At 39.7% G+C, this 24,561-nt stretch overlaps 1 protein-coding gene across 1 annotated transcript in view; it reads left to right on the top strand.

The window, feature by feature from the left end:
* Slc16a2 (solute carrier family 16 member 2) overlaps window positions 1-24,561 on the top strand; it is a 123,680-nt gene that overhangs the window by 45,671 nt on the left and 53,448 nt on the right. The window lies entirely within an intron of this gene.

Below are 24,561 nucleotides of genomic sequence, written 5' to 3' on the forward strand. Positions count from 1 at the left end.
TGGCTGGAAGACTGTGTTACTGGAGGGGAGGTGGCATAAGAGATTTCAAAGACTCCACCACTCACAGTTTGCACTCTCTCTACTTTATGCCTGTGGTTCAAGATGTGAACTTTAGCTGCTATACTCGCTGCTTGCTGCCACACTCCCCATCCTGACAGACTCTTAACCCTCTGGAATCACAAGTCCACAGAAACTCCTTCTACAAGTTGCCTTGGTCTTGGTGTTTTGTCACAGCAATAGAAAAATAACTAATACAAGCCTAAAGTATGGTTCATTGTCATTTTAACAGAAAACATCTCTTCATAAAGAAATGCTAGTTTTATGTCAGAAACTTTCACAGCAAATGTTGTTAGTTGTACTGAAATTCTTTGTGTGTATATGGATGTGTGTACATCTGTGTGTGCACACAAAGTTGTGCACATTTGTTTAGAGGGTAGAGGTTGACCTTAAATGTCTTCCTTTATAATTCTCCATCTTATTAGTTTGAGACAGAGTTGCTCACTGGCCTGGAACATGCCAATTTAGCTAGACTGGCCAGTGATTTCCCCCAGTAGCTCTCTGTCTCCATCTCCCCAAAACTGAGGTTATAAATGTGCTGCTACGTGTGTTACATGGATGTTGAAGATCTAACATCTTCATATTTATGAAGCATTTATGCCTACTGAGCCATTTCCCTGCCCACCCCCACAAAAATGCTTGATTCCTTTTCTCTTTTCATGTTCCCTTAGTTTTCCCTGTGTTTCTATTCTTCCTCAAAATGAGATGTAGGTCCCTTCATTTCTTTGTGGCACAATTCCCCCATATATAAAATGAGAGTTAGACTCTATCATCTCTTAGGATAGAAGCAAAACAGTTGTTATCCTGAAAAAGATAACTTGAAATTGTTCCGCATTTATGAGGGACCAATGTAGATGGGTAAGAAAAATACAAATGCAAAAAGTCAGCGGAGGTTCCACTAGACTGACAGCCCTCTCCCTCACACCAGAGTGTTCTTATTTTTCTATGATTTTTTTACTGAGAATTTCAGAGTGCAATTGGAAAGGGAAGGAGGTTCCACAGGTTTGAAAATGTTTAACCTTCCAACTTCCAGCTGTAAGGGAGGCTGAAAAGGTGTGCATTCACCTTTCCAGCTTTGGTAATAGTGTCAGGGGAGAAAAGAATTGGAACGACATGTCAAGTTACTTCAGCGTCACCTACTAGAATACTTTTGCTCTAAATCCAATTTTTTACAGTTCATTAAGATATAATTGATATGTAATAAGCAACACATCATATTTCTGTAATTTGGTAAATTTTGAAAACTATATTTACCCACTAATTCAATCCAGTAATACCTCCAAAAGATTCTCCATGCTCTCTGGCAGTCAGTCTTCCTGTGACTGCCATCCCATCCCGAAGCAACCACTGATTTGCTTCCATCACTATAGCTTAGCTGACTTCTTTAAGAATCTGATGTTTAAAAGAATCTTATTTATGTAAATGGAATAATATGGTATTTACTCTTTTATTTGGAGACTCACTTGACATAATTATTTTGAGATTCAGAATGTATATGGCAATGTTTTGTTTAGTTTTCTTGCTTGTTTGTTTTAAGTTTTAGAGAGAAGGCCTTGCTGTATAACCCAGGTTGGCCTAGAACTCACAATCCTTCTGCCTCAGATTTCCAAATGCTGGCATTACAGGAGTGTGTCACTATGTCCAGCTCTCAGGTTATTACAGAGGAACAGCCTCCGTTGTATGGCTAGCTCACAGTTTGTTTCGTATTCATCTGTCCATATGCATTTGTGCTGTTTCAAGTTCAGTGCTAGTAAAAATAAGGCTGCCTGGTCCATTTGCTTGCAGGTCACTTGCAGGCCTTTTTTTTTCCCAAAATGTTTTTAACAGAAACTGACTTGGCAAATGTTACCTTGCTGTTTCTCTTTTGTATTGAAGACTATTTTTGGCAGTTTTTGTTGTTGTTGATATTTTATTTCCTTTGATGTTGTTACGCATTGTTGTACCTCCCTGAACATTGTGAATGGATTTTTGAAAACCCATGGAAAAAGACGTTCACTTGAAAATTTAAGACTGTGTTTAAAGATTTTTTTCCAGGATGAAAATGAGAGAAAAAAAATTCTCTTTGCAAACATTTTATATTTCTTAAAATAAATCAGTAAATATAATGCCAAACTCAGAAGATAGTAATTTTTTTTCTCTTTAAGAACACTTTAAAACTATATTATTTACAGGAAACTCTGGCGTAAATTTAATGGAAGTTGGTGGCAAGTTGGCCTTTGCCTTTTCATCTTGCAATGAAAGCCATAGGTTTAGACCCAGAATGCTGTCTCCCCAGTGGCAACAGAGCTCATCATATCTATCACTGTAATTGGTCCTCCTAGCTTCCATCGGCTTAGCCAGAGCACCCTTGTCTTCCAAGTTAACCTGTGTGAAGGCAGCAGCAGTGAGTGTCTTCATGCATATCAGCCACCCCAGCCTGGCCTTCCCCTTGACGATGCTGTAGGGACCCCCATCAGTGACACAGAGCAGACAGGAAGAGCACCAGCTCAATAGGGTCTACACTGTGTGTGATAATCAGTCGCCAGCAGTCTTCATGTTCTCCGTGAAGGTAGTGACAATATTTGCCCCTGTGCAAGGGATAGGTGGTCTCTTCCCCTTTGCCAAAAGCTTTCTTCTCAGCACAGACCGACAGCCTCTGCTTCTCCTCCTGCTTTGTCTCTGGCCTACAGCTGTGAGAAAGCTTACAGAACTAGGCTTGCTGATTGACTGACCGGTGCCTAGATGAACATAGGAGGCAATTTCGGCTACTTATAATAGAGGAAGGCCCATTGCTGCTGCAGCCAGATGTAAGGCAATCATTTGACAAAGCAAGCGAGGTCTCTTTTGGCCTAGGTGTCTTGTCCAATGCCAAATTCTTAGGCCTTTTCTCAAACAGGATTTACCACCTTTTTGACCTCCTACTTCTGCACAACAGCAGAGGTGGGAGCCATCTTCTTCCATCTGACTTTCTTCCCACATCTTGCTTCAGTGGAGAAGAGCACTAGTAATTTCCTTTTAATGCCTTGACTTTGATAAAGAAACGGGACTTCACCTAACCCCAGAGACCGCAGAAGACCGTGAGTAGATGAGTGGCAATCTTAAGGCAGTTTTAGACCTATTATAAGGGGGAATATGGCGGTATGGAGAACTCTGGCCTGGGGCCAACAAAATGTTTTGTTTTAGGAAAATGGTTCAGACAAATTTTATACTGTAAAAACCGTTAACAGGATATGTGATCTATCTCATGTCTTCCTTCCAGGCTTCCCTGCGGAAATGGTCATACTTTTGTTCCACTCTCATTTCCTTAATAGATTTTAAAATGGCAACATGGGAGATTTGGAGATCAAAGGCGACTCTTTAGACCATGAGGCGAATGTGTCTCAAGATTTTGTCTCAGTGTGGGAAAAGGCAGCCTCAAATAGGGAATCCCAACAAAAAAAAAATCTTTGCCCTACCCTCTGGAGTCCCTACATAAATCCTTAAGAAATAGTTACTTAGAGAGAAAGTAGAGAAAGGCAAGAGTAGATACCATTAAGATTCATTGACCCATGAGCTTCTGTACCACCACAGGTTCTGGGTCCTTGCCCATCTTACAGACACTTGGCCTGGGCCTCAAGGCTGGCCTAAAATATATGTGTGTGTGTTGTGTGTGTGTGTGTGTGTGTGTGTGTAATAGTATATATACATATAATATATAATATTATATATTAGGACTGCCAGGGAAGGTGGAGGTGGAGCTCGGCCTGTTTGGTAGGTCCTAGACAACATTTATAGGGCAGTACAACCCCCTCTGGAAGGCAGGAGAGAGCTAGATGGTCAGAGGGAGGCCTAGTGAGAAGCACACTGTAGTTTTCTTCCTCAGCGAACCCTCGCATTAGGAAGATCTTTCTCCGCTTGCTGCAAGTTTCTAGGCGATGTACAAAGTAACCAAGTGGTCAATGAAGGAGCAAGATAAAGGTGGGGAGGGGAAAGAAGGCGATGGTGGTGGAGGATATGGGGACCAGGAGCCCCTGGAGCTGCCCAGGCCTCTAACTGATCTGCTTACAATCATCAGAACTTCCCCTCTCTGGGCCCTCCCAGCCTCCGGGGATTGCGAACTGCTTTGCTCTCCTGGATCAGGAAGAACAAGACTTCCTTATCTGGTGGGAGAGGACTGGTGAATACCACCTCCAAGTAGAGGGGAGAAGGGAGAGCAAGGAGCCAAGAGAACCATAGACCCAGCAGGCAGCACCATTCCTGGGGAAAGCCTAGGAAGAAGCGGGCAAACTCCATCCAAGGACCCCAGGGTTCCAGGAGCCCGGATGGGCGGTGGATCCAGAGTCCATACCCTCCCACCAATGCTTCAAAGCCCTGGTGCTTGTGGCTGGTGTGAAGTTTTTGCTTTCATTGTCCGCATGAGATTTTTCTAGACCTGCCTCCTACGGAGTAATGAAAGTCAATAGCTGCTCAAGTTAGAACCCAACTCCCTACTCGTACTCTCTCCTGGGTGTATTTTTAAACTTTTGGTACATTTTTGTTTATTTACTTATTTGTATGTGTTGCATGCGCGTGGATACACAAGTGCGACAGCATGCTCACAAAGGTCAGATGACAGCCTGCAGGAGTTGATGCCACCATGTGGGTCCCAGTAATTCAACTCAGGTGCTCAAGATTAGCGGCAAGTGCCTTAGTCTACTGAGTGAGCACACTGGCCCCCAAGTCTTTGTTTTGCTTACTCTTTTATTTATTTTACATAGGGTTTCAAGTAGCCAAAATTGACCTTGCATTCCTGATCCTTCGGCTCTGCCCCCTGAGTGGGGGAATTGCGGGCATGCACCACCACGCCTGTTTTTCCTGGACGTATTTTGTTTGGTGTCTCCAGCTGCTTTCGGTGCTCTCATTCCGTATGGCTTTCCTCACCACAGATCAGTTGCCCTCTTGTGCCCCACCAAAGTAAAGTTGCTGTTTCTCGAGATTCTTTGCAGAGCTCCACTTCTGCAACAAATACTCAGAGATTCCAGTTCAGAGATGCTAGAGGCGTGATAAAACACTTACCTAATCAAAGAGTTCTGGTTCATGTTAAAGCAGGATGTTATTCTAATGTGAGCGCTGTCATGGATTTAGCATGATCCAGAAGCCCAGCCTCTCTCATAGTAGTAGTCAGTGGTTCATAGCACAGGTGTGTTTCAGTCAAGGACCAGTATTTGAATATGGTTTATCCCTTTCAAAATTTGCATTGAACTTTGATTCCTGTGGTGCTGAATATTGCCAATTTGACAGATTCTAGACTCTAGGAGAGGCTAGTCCCTGGGCATGCCTGTGAGGGATTATCTAGATTAGGTAAATTAATTGGGGTGGGAAGTTACACTTTAATTGTGGGCAGAACACTTGCATGGACTCAAGTCCTTGGCTGAATGAAAAGGAGAAAGCAAGCAGAGCACTAACTAGCCTTCATCTCCTTTGGCCTCCTGACTGTAGTAGATGCAATGTGACCAACCACCTCGGGCTCCTGCCACCATGCCTTCACTATCACAGTAGACAATACACTGTAACAGTGAATCAAAGGAAACTTTCTCCCTTAAATTGTTCTTGTCCAGGTAATTCATTGTAATTCATTATATCAGCAAGGCCAGCAAATACTACAAGTCCCGATGTGGTATGCAGAGGTAATGGGGGAGATTGATGATGCTCTTGCGGAGCTGTGTTAATTCTCATGAACTGGATTGGCTACCATGACAGTAGTTGTTATAAAGTATGGCTCTATGCCTTTGATCTCTTTCAGACATGCTCATTTGCCCTTCTACCTTTCAGTTATGACACAAAGCAATACGAAATCCTCATCAAATGTTACTGCCATCTTCATGGGCTTTCCAGCCTCAGAACTATGAGCCCACATAAGTTTCTTTCCTTCATAAATTAGTCTTTCAGACATCTTGCTATACCAACAGAAAACAGGGATGCCCATTCTGCCAACCTACATCAGTTTATGGCCATGGAACCAGGCAACCAGACACGTCCTGGGCAAAACTCTGATGTATTTCATCCATTTCAACAGACTGTGCTCAAGAACCTACTTTCTTGGAGGAAAGTGGGCAATGCCAGGGCAGAGTGGAATATAGATAGAGGGAAACATCTGGCTGATGGGGCAAGTGATCTGAGTTCCAGCTTGAAAGGGAGCACCCAGTCACTCTGCGGCTTTAGACAAGCTACCTCTTGAGTCTTTGTTTCTTCCTGGGTAAAATACAAGCAATTTTTAAACTTTTCACTCCAGTATTTTCCCTCCTAGGTCCTATATTTTTTCATGAGTTTGTCCACTAATAAATACACCAATAGAAGGTTAATTCATTTCCTAGCTTTACTAACCAATGATAATTACAGCCATTCAGAATGCCTGGCTGTAAAAGATGATGACTAATATAGCCAGAAAGATGCTGCAATGTACTGAGCCTGTGCTGCTTCTCCTTAACCTGGCCTCTCGGTTTCCGCGGCATTGCCATGGCTGACGTCTAAGCTGTGGCTCCCTATTAGGCCTTCTTCTCTACAGTATGTCTGTAGTCACAGGAACTTACTGAAGTATGGACAGGAATTCAGAAGCCCTTTAAAGGCAGGCAAGAGAGACCAAGGTAACCATGCCCTGTATGGTTGAGTCAAGGCCCATCTCCAGCACCTTTTGGTCTTCTTGTCATTCATTGTTCAATGCTTGTTCAGTTGTTAATGAGGGACATACTTCCTATAGGTTCCTAGCTTACCCAAAACAACATGCTCTCCTGAGCAATAATCTCTTGGGAGATTTAGAGACACAGAAAACAAAGGAAAAAATGAAGCGCATTTTGGATTTGACAGTGGAAACTGTGAGTGGGATGCCAGTTTCAATGGTAAGCTTGTTTGACTCGATAACAACACTCACTCTTCCAGGCTGAATTAGGGTGCCATATACCCAGACAGCTCCCAGTGAGAGGGGTTAAAGACTCCTAAGAGTATGACACCCTCTCTTCCATCTTCCTAACTTTTTCCATTCTTCTGCCTTTCCACAACCTACGTAGGCTCAACTGCATCTAGAGAAAGCCAAGCTGGAAGGTGGCAAGAGATCTTAGAAATAATCTTTTCAGAACACCTCATTATATAAATAGAGAAGCCAAGACCCAGAAGACTAAGGAACTTGACTTTAGCTATATAGAAGATTAGTGGTAAAAATTCACCACTAGACTAGAAACGGAAGAGGAGCTTCTAAAACAAACAAGAAGGGTTGTATCCATGTAGCTCAGTAGTATGGTGTTTTCCTACTATGTGTGAAGCATGACTTCCATCTCCAGTACTGGAATAAATACGTAGATAAACCAATAAATCAAATATTATGGCCTTGGGTAACCACAACCTGGAATTTGCTACACCATCTAAAATAGTTCTGATGGCTCCCCCACTGACATTCAAAGTATCTCCCAATGCTACCTCTGAGGAACTGTTTTGCAACTTGAAGTCTGTTTGTATTTAATTTTCCAAAAATAAAATCCTACACTGGGTAAGGACCTGTGGGAAAAAGGCTCAGGGCAAGCCCTGAGGGAGGTAACTCGGAGATGACAGTTAAAAAGGCCCCCAACCACAGGCTTTGGAAACTCCACAGTTTATAAAACAGGCCGGTTTACACAAATCATTCTTCATTCTTTCCCAATGTTCTACATATGTTGTCATCCATATTCCATGGCATGGAAGTCTGGCTTTGTGGCTTCCCATCCCAGGAAACACTCACAAATCTCCATAGAGTTGCTAAGATTAGATTCAAGCTCCAAGCACACCATTCAAGTTCCCAGGTGACCATCCCAGCTTCACTTTTTTTCTACCCAGCCCTACCTAAACCACGCACAAGTGCTGAATTGACTCCCGTTGTATGGTTCACACCCCATGCTTCCAAGTCATTGTCTGTGCTATTCAATCAGCTTGGAATACCTTTCCGCTCTGATGGTAATTATGATGAACACTTGAAGAAATTGTTTCAAATGTTTTCTGTAACGGTTAAACCACCAGCAGTGCCTGTGGCTTTCAATTTCTCTACTTCTTCACCAATACTTGTTACTGTTTTCTTTATTTGCTATCCTAGTGAATGTGATGTGTTATCCCCCCCCTTTTTTTTTTCAATTTTCAACTTCTTAATGACTTGGCCATTTATATATTTTCTTTGGAGAAATGTCTATTGAAAGTATTTGGGTAGTATTGGTGCTGATGCTTTGAAGTTCTGTCTGTACTAAATACCTCTGGTTTTGCTTTGGCTTTTTTCTTAATTGGGAGATTTTTTTTGTTACTGTTTGAATTTCATTGCTAGTTACGGGTATGTTTAAATCATTTATTTGTTCTTGTGTGAACTTTGGTATATCTTAAGAATCTAGAAATGTATTCATTTCTTTTAGATTTTCTAATTTAGTAGAAAAAGGGGGGTTTTAAAGATATGTCCACATGATTTTATGAATTTCTTTGGTATCTGTTATAATGTTTCCCATTTTCCTCTAATTTTATTAATTTGGTTTGGCTGTCTTTTTCTTTTTGATTAACTTGGCTAAGAATTTGTCAGTCTTGTTTATATTTTCAATGAACCAGCTTTTTGTTTCGTTAGCTCTTGTATTGTTTTCATTTTTTTCTGTTTCATTAATTCTGTCCTGGTTCTGATGATTTATTCCCATCTACTGCTTTAGGGGTTGTTTTGTTCTTGTTCTGCAACCATTAAGTATTCATTTTGATGTAGGCTATAAAGTTTCCTCTTAGAACTGCCTTCACTGTGCCCCTTAAATTTTGATAAGTTGTTTGCTCATTTTGATTGTTGCTTGTTCATTCAATTCTAGGATTTGTTTTTTAAAGAAATTCCTTCTTTATTTTTTGAGTAATGCAATCGTCATTTGATAGTGTGTTGTTTAGTCTCCAGGTATTTGCATATTTTCTGGAGTTTCTATTGCTATTGATATTTTAACTTTATTCCATTGTGGTCAGATACAATAGAGGGAGTTATTTTAATTTTCCTGCATTTGTTGAGAGTTGCCTTGTGAGCAGTCAATTTTGGAGAAAGATCATGGGCTACTGAGAAGAATGTGCATACTTTAATGTTTGAAAGGTTCTGTAGATATCTATTAGCTCCATTTGGCTTGCTTTATTTTCATTTATAAAGTTATCTTCTTTATCGAAAATAGAGTCTTCTCTCATGCAATACATCCTGCCCGCAGCTTCCCCTCCCTCCTCTCCTCTCAGATCCCTCTCCTCACCTCACCTCCCCCCAGATCCATTCTCCCTTCAGAAGAGAGCAGCCTCCAAGAGACAACAAGCAAACATGACATAACAAAATGCAATAAGACAAGGCAAAAGCCCTCACACCAAGGCTGGACAAGGTGACCCAACAGGAGGGAAAGAGTCCCAAGAGAGGCAAACAAGTCAAAGACACACCAGCTCCCATAATTAGAAGTCCCACAAAAAAAAAAAACATCACGCTAACAGCCAAACATATAGGCAGAGGACCTGGTGCAGACCCATGCAGGCCCCATGTTTACTAGTTGTGTTGGTTCATGCTGGGATTTGCTGAAGGAGGTGGAGACAGGAGGGTTGTGAGTTTGAGGCCAGCCTGGGATGTACATAGGTATATTTGTTTTATGACATTTTTTATCTCTCTGTCTGCCTAGTTTATGTCTGGATGACCTGTCCATTGGCAAAAGTGAAATATCGCATTTACCCACTACCACTGTGCTGGGGGTTAATCTGTGATTTTAGATCTAATAGTGTTTCTTTTATGAAATTGGGTGCACCTATGTCTGGTGGGTAAATGTTTGGAACTGTAATATCTTGGTAGATTTCTCCTTTAATGAGTATTTAATGTCCCTCCCTGTCTCTTCTGATTAGTTTTGATTCATAGTCTATCTTGTCAGGTATTAAGACCTGCTTGATTCTTGGTTCCATTTGCTTGGAATATCTTTTTCCCATCCTTTTCTTTAAGATGGTGTCTGTACTTGATGGTAACATGTGTTTCCAGGAGGCAGCAAAAAGATGAATTCTGTTTTATTTTTTTTATAAATAAATCTTTTTTATATTTATTTATTTATTATGTATACAGTGTTCTGTCTGTGTGTATGTCTGCAGGCCAGAAATGGGCACCAGACCTTATTACAGATGGTTGTGAGCCACCATGTGGTTGCCGGGAATTGAACTCAGTACCTTTGGAAGAGCAGGCAATGCTCTTAACCACTGAGCCATCTCTCCAGCCCCCTGAATTCTGTTTTCTTTTTTTTTTTTCCTCTTATTGTCTTTATTTTTTTTTTATTTTTTATTAAGGATTTCTGCCTCCTCCCCGCAACCGCCTCCCATTTCCCTCCCCCTCCCCTGATCAAGTCACCCTCCCTAATCTGCTCGAAGAGCAATCAGGGTTCCCTGACCTGTGGGAAGCCCAAGGACCGCCCACCTCTATCCAGGAAGAGGCTTTGGGAGACCAGCGCGGCAGCAGACGCAAGCAGCAGAGTCAGGCTGAATTCTGTTTTCTAATTGAATCTGTTAGTCTATATCTTTTTTTGTTTGGTTGGGTTTCTTGTTTTGTTTTTTGAGACAAGGTTTCTCTGTGTATTTTTGGCTGTGCTGGAACTCACTCTGTAGACCAGACTGGCCTCGAACTCACAAAGACCTGCCTGCCCCTGCATTCCAAGTGCTGGAATTAAAGGCATGCGCCAACACTGTCTGTCAGTCTGTATCCTTTTATCGGGAAATTGAGACCACTAATATGGAGTTACTATTGAACAAACAATGTTTGCTAATTCATGTTATTTTGTTGTTGCGCTGTTATTTCCTTTGACTTCTTTGGGTTAACTGTTCTAGGATTGTTTATTCCTTATGTCCCCTTGGGTGTGGTTAATCTTCTCATTAGACTGAGGTGTTCTTTTTAGTATGCTCTGTAAGGCTGGATTGATGAGCAGATAAGGATTAGATGTTGTTTTCTTCTGTCATTTTTTTAGTCTCCTACAGTCTGTACTAATATGCAAACATCAGCACACCTCTCGCTGGTCTTCTCCTCCACTAGCTTCTAGTGTGGGTCTCTGGACCTGACTGCACTATCTTGAATTAGCTCCAGTTAACTGTAGGTAGCCCAGACTGGCCTCTAATTCACAGTAAAACTCTTGTTTCAGCCTCTCAATTTTGGGCACTATAGATGTGCCAGTAAGGTAAACACCTGGGTCCACAGTTTCTAGTTTATCTCTGGTGTGGATTTGGGGCAGACTTTGAATGATCTCTTTTCTTTTAAATCTGTTAAGGTATATTTTATGTTTCAGAATGTGGCTGATTTTGATTCATGTTTCATGTGAGCCTGAAAAGCAGCAATATCCTGTTGCTGCTGCTGTTGATTCCTTTGCTAATATGAGAACCAGCACTTCAGGCTCCACCTGTAGACTAGACTAAGGACCAGAGACTCTCCAGGAAACTTCCAACTTTTTTGGCACCAAATTGGAATTGCTGAGGCACCCAACCTTGCACTAAGCAACTAGTGGGTTGTTGGCTTCTCTGGTGTGAAACAATCACTGTGGGACTCCTTTAGCTGCTGAGACACCCAGCCTCAAGGCCAAGAACACCCAAGTCCTCAGCTTCTCAAGTGTGATACAGCTGTTGTTACTATTTTAAGTTATGTTAATAGCACGTGCGCACACACACACACCTACCCACCCCCCCACACACACAATTGTATTTATGTCAGCTCTGTTTCTTTAGAGAATCCCAATCAATACAGATAGAAACTCAAGGTAATTTTATTTTCTATGTTTACTGTCAGTTTGTATTTCATCTCTTACTAACTGTTCATTTCATTAGCTTATTCATCGGTTTGGTTATTAGATGTGGGGGGTTGGTCTTTTGTTTTGTTTTTTGTTATTTTTACATTCTAAATATTAATTCTTTGCCAGATACGTAGTTTTTCCCATTCTACAGACTATCACCACTCTATTAACTGTTTCTGCTGTTGTGTAGAACCCTTTTAATTTCATAATTCTCATTTATTAAATGTTGGCATTTTTCTGAGAGACTAGAATATTATTTAGAAAGTCCTTGCCAGTACCTATATCTTGAAGTATTTTTCCCTGATGCTTTCAGTTTTAAGGTTTACATTAAGGCCTTTATCTGTTTGGAGTTGTTTTTGTGCAGTGGGAACTAGTTTCAATCTTCTACGTGTAGCTAGCCAGCTTTCCCAGCAGCATTTGTTTAAGAGGTTGTCCTTTGTTCAATGTATATCTTTGACTGTGGCTGTGTAAACATATATCTGGGTCTTCTGTTCCACTATATTGATCTACATGTCTATTTTATGCCGACATCTGTGCTCGTTTTGTTACTATGGAAATCAGACATGGTGATGCTGTAGTTATTATGTTATTATGCTTTCTGCTAAGGATTGCCTTGGCTGGCCAAGGTCTCTTGTGTTTCCAGACAAATTTTGTTTCTTTTTCCTATTCATGTGTAGAATATTATTGGAATTTTTGTGAGTATTACATTGAATATTCAGGAGTTTTTTTGTAATATAGCCACTTTTACAAGTTTTCTAATCGGTAAGTTGGGAAGTTTTCCATTTTCTACTATCTTCAGTGTCTTACGGTTTTCACTGTGCATGTCTTTGACCTTCTTTGTAAGGTTTATTTTAAAGTGTTTTTAAGACAATTGTGAATGGAATTGTTTCTCAGGTTTCTTTCTCAGCATGTTATCACTGGTTAGGGAAACTACTGGGTTTGTATGTTTATTTTGTATCCTGCCACTTTGCTGATAATGTTTATCAGATCTAAGAATTTTCTAGTGGAGTCATTAGACTCTATTATAGAGAGAATCATATCATCTGAAAATAGCATTTTGACTTCCTTTTTATTTTTTTCTAGTATAAAAACTATGTGTACATTATTTCCACCCCTTTCTTTACCTCTACCAATTCCTCCAATGCCAACTTCCTCACAAATTCATAAAATCTTCTTTATTATTGCTACACAGAGACACAGACAGACAAGACAAGCAGGCAAGAAGACACACAGTTTTGTGGCCTACATAGCACCTCTGGCAATATACAAAAGCTAGCCTAACCAGCAAGGAGAGTTTTCTGACCAATTCTACCTTTATTTTTTAATGTCTCTCTTTCTTTTGGTTAGTTTAACTAAGGATTTGTCAACAAATCTTTGTTCTGTTGATTCTAGACAAATTCTCTACTACCAACTCAGCCACGTCTCCAGCTCTGTATTTTTACTTTAATACAGTCTGATAAGCCAGGCGATGGTGGCACACGCCTTTAATCCCAGCACTCGGGAGGCAGAGGCAGGAGGATCTCTGTGAGTTCAAGACCAGCCTGGTCTACAAGAGCTAGTTCCAGGGCAGGCTCCAAAACCACAGAGAAACCCTGTCTAGAAAAACCAATAATAATAATAATAATAATACAGTCTGATAGTTTGGGTCTTTTGACTGGGACATTGACACCATTAATATTTAGGATTATCATTAAAATGTATGTATTAATTATTGCCATTTTATTTATTTTGCCGTGCTTGAATTTTTTCCCTGTTTTTCATTTTTAAAACTACTGTTCTAGCATGATTTATTCTTTTCTATAACCTCATGGATGTGTTTATCTTTCTCTTTAATCTAAACACCTTCAGCTATCTTTTGTAGAACTGGTTTAGTGGTCATGATTTACTTTAGCTTCTTTGTGTTATGGACTGTTGTCTCTCCTCCAATTAGGACAGATGGCTTTCCTAGGCACAATAGTCTGGATTGACAGTTGCCTTTTGGAAATTAAAACACACCGTTTCAAACATTCCTGCATTTTAAAGTTCCTATTGAAAAATCTGTTATTCTGATGGGCTGCCTTCATATATGACTCGTTATTTCTCTCTTGTTTCAACATGCTTTTGTTGTTGTTCTATATATTCAGTGTTTTGATTATAGTATGACATTGGGAGTTTCCTTTCTGATCTTATCTGTCTGGTGTTCTAAATTTCTTCTGTCTATGGACAGGCATTTCTTTCCCTAGGCTTTGGAAATTTTCTATACTTTATTGTAAAAGCTTTCCATAGCATTGGTATGAATTCTTCTATATTCATAATGTGTAGGGTTTTTATAATGTTTGAATAGATCTTGTGTGTTCTATTTGTATTTTTAAAAATCTGTCTTTTCCATTATCTGAATATTTTAACTTCTCTACCTTTGTCTTCTCTCTGTTAGTCTGTCTTGCCCTTACTACATTCTATTGGCATCACTTTCCATGAGGTTTTCCATTCAATTTATTGAATTTTTTGTTCCCAATATTTCAGCTAGTTTTATTATCAGTATATCTGTTTCTTATTGAATTTCCCTCTCATATCTTGTACAGATTGCCTTATTTCATTCACCTGAATGTTTTTCAATATAAAATTCTTCCAAGAGTTTGTGTACTCTTTGATTTCTTTAAGCATATTTATAATGAGTCTCTTGAATCCTTTATCTGAGATTTAATCTAATTTTCTCTTGTTGAAGACCATTACTATGAGACTAGTAATTTTTGGAGGAGTCATGCTGCCTTAGGTTTTGTTGCTTGTTTTTCATGTTTCTTGTGGTTTTGTGTTGGGACTTGCACAACTGGGATTAGATCAGTGGTTGGGCTTTTATATATCTTACTGTTTCAGTGGAAATGTTTGCTGTTTTTGAGAGCGTGGGATGTAGTAAGTTTGAATGCCATTTTCCTCTGGAAGATTAATATTTGAGTGAGGCCCCAGCCTAAACCCCCAGCAATCAACAACAACAACAATAATAATAATAATAATAACAATAATAATAATCTGCTACAGCCAGCATGGCTTTGGGGTTGACCTGGCTAGGGAAACAGACACATGAGCAGAAAAGCTGGAATGAGATGGGCTTGCACTCTGATGGAAATGCACCAGCAGCCTGGAGACTCAGTGCATGTCTTGTATATGGCTGAAGAAGTAGGTCAGCTCTCTCAGTAGGGAGTCTCTGTAGGAGCACAGCTTCAGGCTTCAGTAGTCCAAGGGGAGGAAGCTGTAGTTGATATATTGTGTACACACTGTCAGCATCTGTACTCAGGCCAGGGGAAGAACTTGCCTTTCATATGGGTCTGAGGCACTGGTGTTCTTGACATGGCCATGTCATGAACGCTCATTCATACAGGGGTACACTATCTCTCCGTATCTCACTAATTTTATTTCTTATATGAGCCTAATGCAACTTGACATCTAGTTCTGCACAGTTTTGTGTAGTATCCGGGACCCAAGATGAGAAAGAATACAAAACACCATAGCCTCTGGCCTGAGTCATCCTGCTCAAAAACTGGAAAAAAAATTAAAAATTAGTAAGGTCCTCCCTCGGTCCCCCACTACATGCCTTTCTCAGGACTGCTTGTAATGGACTGATTGCTAGGGTGAATAGTCTTTGTTTAAGAGAAGTCTTAAATTGTAAGTCCTGCATTGCTGAAACTAATGCACGCAACTAAGACAAACGCACTTACCTCGAAATCTGTATCAGCCCTGGGACCCTCAGAGTCCACTCAGGTTGATAGATTCTGTGAGGGAAACTGAGCTCACAAAGGAGTGCAGAAAGGCCTGGATGCCACTCAGATGAAGTTACGCTTTTAGGTGCTAGTCTCTCCTATCCTTCAGACAGGGGCTTACACTGAGCCCTGTGACCTGGTTCTGAAGCAGACGAAGTATAATTTTTCTTATGAATAGGACATGGGCCAAGGCGATCTCAGATCATCAACCACGTTTTTTCTAGGCCTTCTGTCATGTACTAACCTCTCATTCTTTCTCCGACCTATCCCAGGTACTTAGATTTACCATCCTCTCTTTAGGAAACCATGGACAAGTCTCTTGTATGAAGAAGTCTAGGAAATGAGTAAGTGGCACATTTTTAACCTTGTTGCCCTGAGTTTTAAGTACAGCCTTTGGAGTCTGTGTATGCAAATACATTTCTCTAGACTCTATTTACCCCATGTCTGATGCCCATTAAATAAAATTCAGTCTCCCTTGGTTTATTTTTACACTTTTTACAGGAGCATTCACTTGCCTAACCAATGTGATTTCCTGTAGTCAGATTTCTTATTGAGACACCACTTGCCCCAACCTGCACAGCTTTGGGATTGACCTGACTGGAGCAACAGAGAGTAAAAAAAAGCAACAGGCATATGTACAGAAAAGCTGAGATTAGGCAGGACATGTGCTCTGATGGAAATACGCCAGCAGCCTGAAAGCTCTCCTACTCTTGAAAATGTTTGTTACTGAAAGTATTCCGTAGATTTTCTGGGGCTCTCTGACTCAAGCCATGACTCCCACTGTTGTTAATGCTCCATCTCACTAAACTAAACCAAACCACCAGGATGAACCTGCTCTCTTGCTTTATAAAGTTGTCTATTTTACTTTACTATAACTAGAGATACCCACATGTTGTTTACACTGTCTGATAGCTAATACCAAATTTTCCCTGTCAACTCCCTCGAGATTCTAGAAGACTTCACCTGTGTATCATCCACCAGCTTAGATCATGTTAGTGTTTCTTGCTTACTTCATATATTCTGATGCTTTGCTGTAAGGCAGAGACGTACTAAGAATGCTGTTTTCTTGGAGTATTGGTCCCTTTACCATTATATGGTGACCTTCACTGTAACATGGAGGGCCTGCTTGTTGGGGTTTCTGTCCCTCCCGATATCCCACAGCCAGCAAGCCCCAAAGAAAATCACACAGAGATCTCCATAAGTTATTAAACTGATTGGCCCATTAGCTCAGGCTTCTTGCTAACTCTTATAACGTATATTACCCCATTATTCTTAACTATGTTAGCCACATGGCTTGGTACCTTTCTCAGCCAGGCAGGTTACATCTTGCTTCTCGGTGGTCTGGGCAGGAATGGGAGAAATGGGCTTCCTCCTTCCTAGCATTCTCCTGTTCTCCTCGCCCTGCCTCTACTTCCTGTCTGGTTGACCCACCTATACTTCCTGCCTGGCCAATCAGCATTTATTTAAAACATGACTGACAGAATACAGACAATTCTCCCGCACCACTTCACTATCTCTTATAAATTTTCCTGTTCTGAAGATGACTCTTTCTAAGATTTTTAAATTCTTAATTAAAACATAGTAGCTGTACATATTTATGTGATACACTGTGTCATTTCCATACATGTATACAGTATGCGATGATCAGATCAGAGTAATTAGCCTGTTTTTCTCAAGTGTGTATTATTTCCTTGTGTTAGCTACATTCAAAATCCTCTACTATTTTGAGATAGTCATTTAATTTTTAATCATCATTATCCTATCATTGCATTCAGAAGTTATTCTTTGTATGAAGCTGCACACAAAGTACCCTCTTTCCACCATTACTGACACTCTTCTCAAGTGCTGTTAATTTTTACTCTATTATCTACCCCTTTTTGATCAACATTTTTGCTCCCAAATATAAGAACACGCAGTGTTTGTCTTTCCTTTCTTGACAAATTTCATTTCACATAATGCCATCCCATTCACCCATGTTGCTGAAAATGACAGAATTTTGTTCTGTGTATAACTAAATGAGCTATTACAAATATGTGTCTATCAGCCCTTGTTTGCTTCTCTGTTGCTGTGATAAGCACTGACCAAAAGCAACTTGGGGAGGAAGTGGTTTATTTAATTTTCAGCTTACAGTCTATCATGAAGGAAAGTTGGAAGAGGAACCCCAACAAGAGCAGAGATAGAAACCATGGAGGAGTGCTGCTTACTACCTTGCTCTCTGTGGTTTGCTCGGCCTGCTTTGTTACACAATCCAGGTTCCTCCTCTCCCTATATAGACTTAAAGGTTTCCCTTTTGCTTTGCAGTTTTGAGTACTGAAGCCAAGGACTCACACAGGGTAGGCGAGTGCACCCCTAACCACTTTATAAAAATGTATTTTGTTGACACAAATTATCATGCCCAGGATGGTCTCCAGTTTACACTCCTCCTGCCGCAGTCCTTAAGAGTAACCGGAATTTTGGGTTTACACCACTAAACACAACTTACACTCAAAATCTCTGATTTATATAATTTTTCTTTTCCCTGAAAAACTGTAATTGCCTGGCATTTGTACTGGCAACAAATTTCTTCCATTTTGATTTGGTCTAAGACAGTCTCTCTCCTTTTCTTGTTTGTAATGAATTGTATCACGTGGATAAAACGTTCTAGATTGGTAAGGTTTTCCTTTTGATGCCTTCAATATTCTACCCCACTCTCTTCTTGCTTTCATGGTTTCTGAAGAAAAAGTAGGCGTAATTCTTACCTCTGCTTTTTTACAGGTTATGTGGTTTCCTGCTTTGTCTTAATCATTTTCCCCTTATTTTTGATTTTTCTCCAGTTTGAATATGATATGCCTAAATGTAATTTTGTGCATTGAACCTGCTTGATTTTTTGTTGAGTTTTCTGGTTCTATTGTTTGGTGTCTGACATTAATTTGAGAAAATTCTTAAGTATCAGTTTTTCAGATCTTTTCTGTTTTTTTTCCCTTTTTATCCTTTTGTTTCTATTATTCGTTATACCTTTAGTGACTATCCTACAGTTCTTGGCCATTCTCCATCTTTCAAATTTAATCTTTAAATTAGCATACACAGAGTTAGATATCATGATATTTCAAACAAAGTGTGTTTTCATATATTCTCCTCATCCCTTCATCTCCCACCTTCCCATGTCCCCACTTGAACCCCTTTTTGGAAACACAGTCTTGTGATGTAGACCAGGAACTAACAGAGATCCACCTGCCTCTACCTTCAGAGTGCTGGGACTAAAAGCATGCAACCACAATTGGCCCCCTCCCCTTTTGTAGCCTCCTTGAACAGTGTCTTTTCCTCTTTCACGCCACATGTGTCCTTCTGCCCTCCCCAGCACCTAATTTCACCCCTCATGATCTATCAACAGATGGAGTAGATAAAGAAAATGTGTTACATAAACATAATGGAATTTTATTCCGCTGTACATAAAAAATAAACAATCAATTTGCGGTAAATGAGTGAATCTGGAAAGTATGATATTATGTGAGGTAATCCAAACACAGAAAGACAAACCTGCATGTTCTCTCTCACATGTGAATTCTAACCTGTAATGTATATGTATGTGGATAAAATCTGCTTCAATCTTTTATCTTTTCCTTTGCTTTTCCATTTTGGAAGTTTCTATTAGCTTTTCCTCAAGCTGGGACATTTTCTTTTTTTTTTCTTTTTTAAAGTTTATTTTTTTATTGGTTTTATTGAGCTCTACATTTTTCTCTGCTCCCCTCCCTGCCTCTCCCCTCCCCTTCAAGCCTCTCCCAAGGTCCGCATGCTCCCAATTTACTCCGGAGATCTTGTCTTTTTCTACTTCCTATGTAGAATAGATCCATGTATGTCTCTCTTAGTGTCCTCATTGTTGTCTAAAATCGCTGGGATTGTGGTTTGTACTTTCTTTTTCACCCATATCTGGTTTGCTTAGGAGCCCATCAAAGGCATCTTTCATTTCTGTTACATAGGGCTGTCATTTTGTTTTGTTTTTAGAGCTGGAGATCAAATCCCGTGCATTTCATATGCTAGACAAGTGCACACGCATGTACGCGCGCACACACACACACACACACAAGTAAAAATTGAAATAGTTCAAATTTTAAAGTTTAAAAATTGAAATAGTTCCTCTTGGTGAGCTGAGGAGATGGCTCAGTCAATAAAGCGCCTGCTGCACAAGCACAAGGAAGAACCTGAGTTCAGATCCCCAGCATCCATGTAAAAGCCTGGCATGATAATGAGTTCGGAACTGTGGGTGGATGATGCAATAGGAGACAGTAGATTCCTACAGCTTGCTAGCTAGCCAGCCGAAACAAATAGTAAGCTTGGAGTCAGTGAGACACCTTGTATCAGAATAAAAACAAAAACAAAACAAATGAATAAACAAAAACCAAAGTCGAAAACGATAGAGTAAGACGCACAGTGGGATTAGTAATAGGTGTTAGGTTGTTATATTGAAAGTAGAAATGAGAGACAAACTCTAACTTCTGACCTCCACACAAACATGCACGCCCAAGCACACTTGAACTCATAAACACAAAAAGTTTCTTTGTCATTCTTTCCTAAAGAAGCCCATACCCATTATTTAAGATGTCTTTCGCCTTGAATGCACCTTAACCCTCATGCCTAAGCTTATATTAAAACATCTTTATCAAACTCCAACTCAGCTTCAAAATCTTAGCTATGTTGGGAGCATACACTTAGTATTGAAACAGATGGATTACTGGAAGTTCAAAACCAGCCCAGGCAAAGTTCCACAGCAAGATCCTCTATTTAAAAACAAATGAGAGGGTAGTGATTAGTTGATTGTGTCTTTTGAATGTAGGCAGGCTTTGTAAGAACAAAATTCTCCAGTCTGATTTTTTTAATACAATTTTTTATTGATTTTTATTGATCTCCACATTTTTCTCTGCTTCCCTCCCTGCTTCTCCCCCGCCTCTTCAACCCTCTCCCAAGGTCTCCATGCTCCCAATTTACTCTGGAGATCTTTTCTTTTTCTACTTCCCATGTAGACTATATCCATGTATGTCTCTCTTACGGTCCTCATTGTTGTCTAGGTTCTCTGGGATTGTGATTTGTGGGCTGGTTTTCTTCGCTTTATGTTTAAAAACCACTTATGAGCGATTTCATTATGGTTAGTGCTAATTTCTTCTGATGGAGATACGAGGTTATTCTTTTCAGTCTTCACCATGAGAACCTGGTAGATCTCCGTGGTGTAGTTCGCATAAACACCGGGGTGCTCCTATGATTAGCAACCCCTTGGAGACTTTAAGTCTCTGATGATGTGCCATGAACTTCCAGCAATTTGTCAGTTATAGTTTGGGCTTTCCTGTTGGTTCTTACAGCGTTTTCTCCTGGTGGTGTGCTCCTCTGTGTTAGCTTGTCCATTTCTGTAACTGGTTTACCTGTGGACTTATTTCTGTTTGGTCGTTGCTTCTATGAACAGTTAGTTGTTGATGATTAAATTTTGTTTACATTTTTGTTGGTTGTTAGAACAGAGTGATGACTTCCAAACTCCATACCATACTTTTGCTTTTTTGTTTTGTTTTTAACGGTCCTGAAGGCTGATTCAAGGGCCTTATGAATGCTGGGCAAGCAGTCTACCACGGAGCTACATCCCCAGCCTCTTTTTCTTTCTTTTTTTTTGTGGTGCCATTTGTCTTTTTATTATTGAATTGTAAGAGGTTTTTTATTGTTTCGATATATGTGTGTGTTGTTGTTTTGCTTTTTAACAAATAGTCTTTCTGTGAAATTCAGAATGGCCTCAAGCTCACTATTTTTCTGCTTTTTTTTTTTTTGGCATCTTTTGTGCTGGGATCCCAGGCATGTGCCGCAACACCCAACTAGTTCTGTATATCTAGTTCTTAGCAATAAATGATTTACAAATATTTTGTCCCATTTTGTGGGTTGTCCTTTCTCTTTCTATTTTACTTTTTAATGTATATGTCTGTGTGTGCATGCGTGCATTCATGCCAGCGTCAGAGACTACATGAAGGCATCAGATCCCCTGGACCCTGGAATTAGGATTTCAGGCATTTTTAAACTGCCTGCTGTAGGTACTGGGAACAAAACTTGGATCCTCTGCAAGAGCAACACACATTTTTAACTGGCTAGCAGCTTTTAAAGCACAAAAATATGTAAGTTGTTTTGTTGTGGTAAGATACACATATCATAACGTTTAGAACTTCAGCCATTTTTAACATTTAATTTCCACGTGTGTGCACTTTTCTGTGCATGTCACAACATGTGTGTAGAACAATTTGGAGGAGTTCTCATTTTCCATCCTAGCAGTTGAGTTCAAGCCTTCAAGCTTGGTGGCTACCTTGTCCTTGCATGGCTTGGTCCTGCATCCTGACTAGGGGTAGTGAGAAAATGAAGAAAGGACATGGACGCAGAGATACAGAAAGGCTGGGAGTAGGGGGTCTAGGCTCTCAGATGGAGAAACTGCAGCACCCCAGACACTCAACGTGTTTGCTATATGCAATAGAACATGAAGGCAAGGCTACTGTATACAATGAACAAGGAGGTGGGGTTTATTGTATACAATGAATAAGGAGGCAGGGTTTGTAGACACAGCTGAATCAAGGAGGCAGCTTTAGCTCATCTTGGTCAGAGCAGTCTCTGTACAGGGGCAGTCTTCAATCCATAAACACCAAAGAGGGAAAAGCTACAGTGGACATTTTCTGCTCACAATATCAGCATTTAAGCTTGGACCTGAGGAAGGCTTTGCCACATTCATAGAACTGAGGCATTGGGGTCCTTGACTTCACTGGCTCCCTGAGGTGGTCAATGCCTTTACTCACTGAGCCATCTTGCCAATCCTATTTTCGCCATTTCAAGTGGACATTTCAGCAGCAGTCAATTCATTTGCATTGTTGTGCAAACATCACCATTAATCTATCTCCAGAACTTTTCATCTTCCCAAACTAAAACTGTGTACCCATTAAGTAATACCTGTTTACTTTCTCTTCCTCTCAACTCATGACTGCCAACATTTTAATGGACTGCCAATTGTATCTCGTTTGTCAATATGTACATTTTTATGCAAGTACCATGCTGTCTTGATGGCTGTAACTTGGTGATAGACAATAAATCAGGAACTGTAAACCTACATTGTTTGTCTATTCTCATTCTCTTACATTTGGAATAATTTCTGAAAAGAAAATTCAGCTAAGATTTTGATAAAAGTATTGATGAGTCTCTAGTAAGTTTAGCATGTGCCACTTTGCCAACAGGGAGTCTTCTTATTCATGATGGCAGGATGTTCCTATTTTACTAGATTTTCATTTCTTCCAGCAATATATTGTAGCTTTTAGAGTATCAGAATTGTTTCTTTGTTTGTTTTTTGATGACCTAGAATTCACATAAGTGAACTGTAATTTTTTGTACATTATGATATGATTATAGCTGAATTATTTTCTCAATTTCATTTTAAAATTGTTTATTGCTAGTGTATATAGAAATAATTGATCTTTGTATATTGAGATTAGTATTTGTTGCCTTCCTGGACTAATTGAATAGTTCTAACGGGTTTTTTTTGTGGCGTTCTTAGGGTTTTCTACATGATCTTAGCCTTGAGATTTAAAATCTTATTTATTTTTATTATTAATGTGCGTATATGCAGGCAAAGGCCTACCATGGCACACAGGTGAAGGTTAGAGGACAACTCTCTGGAGCCGATTCCAGAAAGTTGTTTGAGGCAAGATGTTGGTTATTGTTTCTGTCGATCTGCATAGTCTAAGCTAGTTGGCCTATATGCTCCCAGGCAATACTCCTATTTTCACCTCCCATCTTCCCAGAGGTGTGCTAGGGTTATAGGTACATGCTAACGCATCCAGCTTTTGCACACATAGTCTGAGGATAGAACTCAGGTGGTCAGCTTACATGGCAAATAAATATTATTCCTGGTTTATTGTGTTTTTTAAAACAAACAATGTTTTGCTAATTTCGTGCCTCTTATTGCTATACTACACTATATTAGTTTATTATCAGACATAGCCAATGTTGGTATCCCTAGAAAAGATCCGCATAGTCATATATATAATCTTTTACATATATAACCAGATTCAATTTGTCAGGGTTTGTTGAGTTTTTCATCAATACCCAAAAGAGATATGCCTGTGCTTCTCTTTTCTTGTTATATCTTTGATAGGTTTGGGATCTGGAAAAGTTTATGAAAATTGCTATTAATCTTTCTTTTAATTTTTTTTAAAAGTCACCAATGATATGAAGTTTAACGGCGAGCAGTGAAGTATTTAACTAATATTATTACATCTCTTACTATAATTCTATTCAGATTCTCTGGGTCTTGCATGGATTTTGGTTGTTTGTGACTTTCTAGAAATGTTTCCATTTCATCTAAGTAATTGAATTTAATGGCATTCCTTTATTTCCTTTTGTTTCTGTAAGGCCAATACTTATGTCTTCTCATTATTCTTAATTTTATTAATTTGTGTCTTCTCTCTTATTTCCTTAGTAAGTCTAGTTAAGTTTGTCCATTTTGTATGTAGAGCTTTTCAAAGAACTAATTTGTGGTTTCATTGATTTTTTTCCATTGTTTTTATTCTCTTATTTCTTTTGTGTCGACTGCTTGCTTCAGTTTACTCTGATCTTTTTGTATTTTTCTAGGCTTTTTTAGGTAGAAATTTATATTGTTGATTTAAGATTTAAAAGTTTTATGACAGCTTCTCACTATGTAGCCCAGGCCACCCTGAATCTAACAAAGTGGCCCTAGTCTGGCCTCAAGATCATGATTTTCCTGTCTCAGTCTCCAAATTACTGGAATTACAGACATGGACTTAAAAATTTATTCATCTTAAATTCCCAGACCAAGGAATTTATTCCTTTAAAGGATGTGATTCATTGTTTTTAATATATTTCTAATGAGATAGAACCATTACCACTATCTACTTCTCCAGGCCATAGTGACTCGCAATCTAGGTTGTGCCTCTACGTATTTACTCATGTAAATACGTAAAATTTAGTGTTGGCAGTTTTCTTTGCATATGTCACCCCACTGCCTTTGGCCTTTATTATTTATT

This window comes from Microtus pennsylvanicus, chromosome X (assembly GCF_037038515.1).
Source record: "Microtus pennsylvanicus isolate mMicPen1 chromosome X, mMicPen1.hap1, whole genome shotgun sequence".
Lineage (NCBI taxonomy): Eukaryota > Metazoa > Chordata > Mammalia > Rodentia > Cricetidae > Microtus > Microtus pennsylvanicus.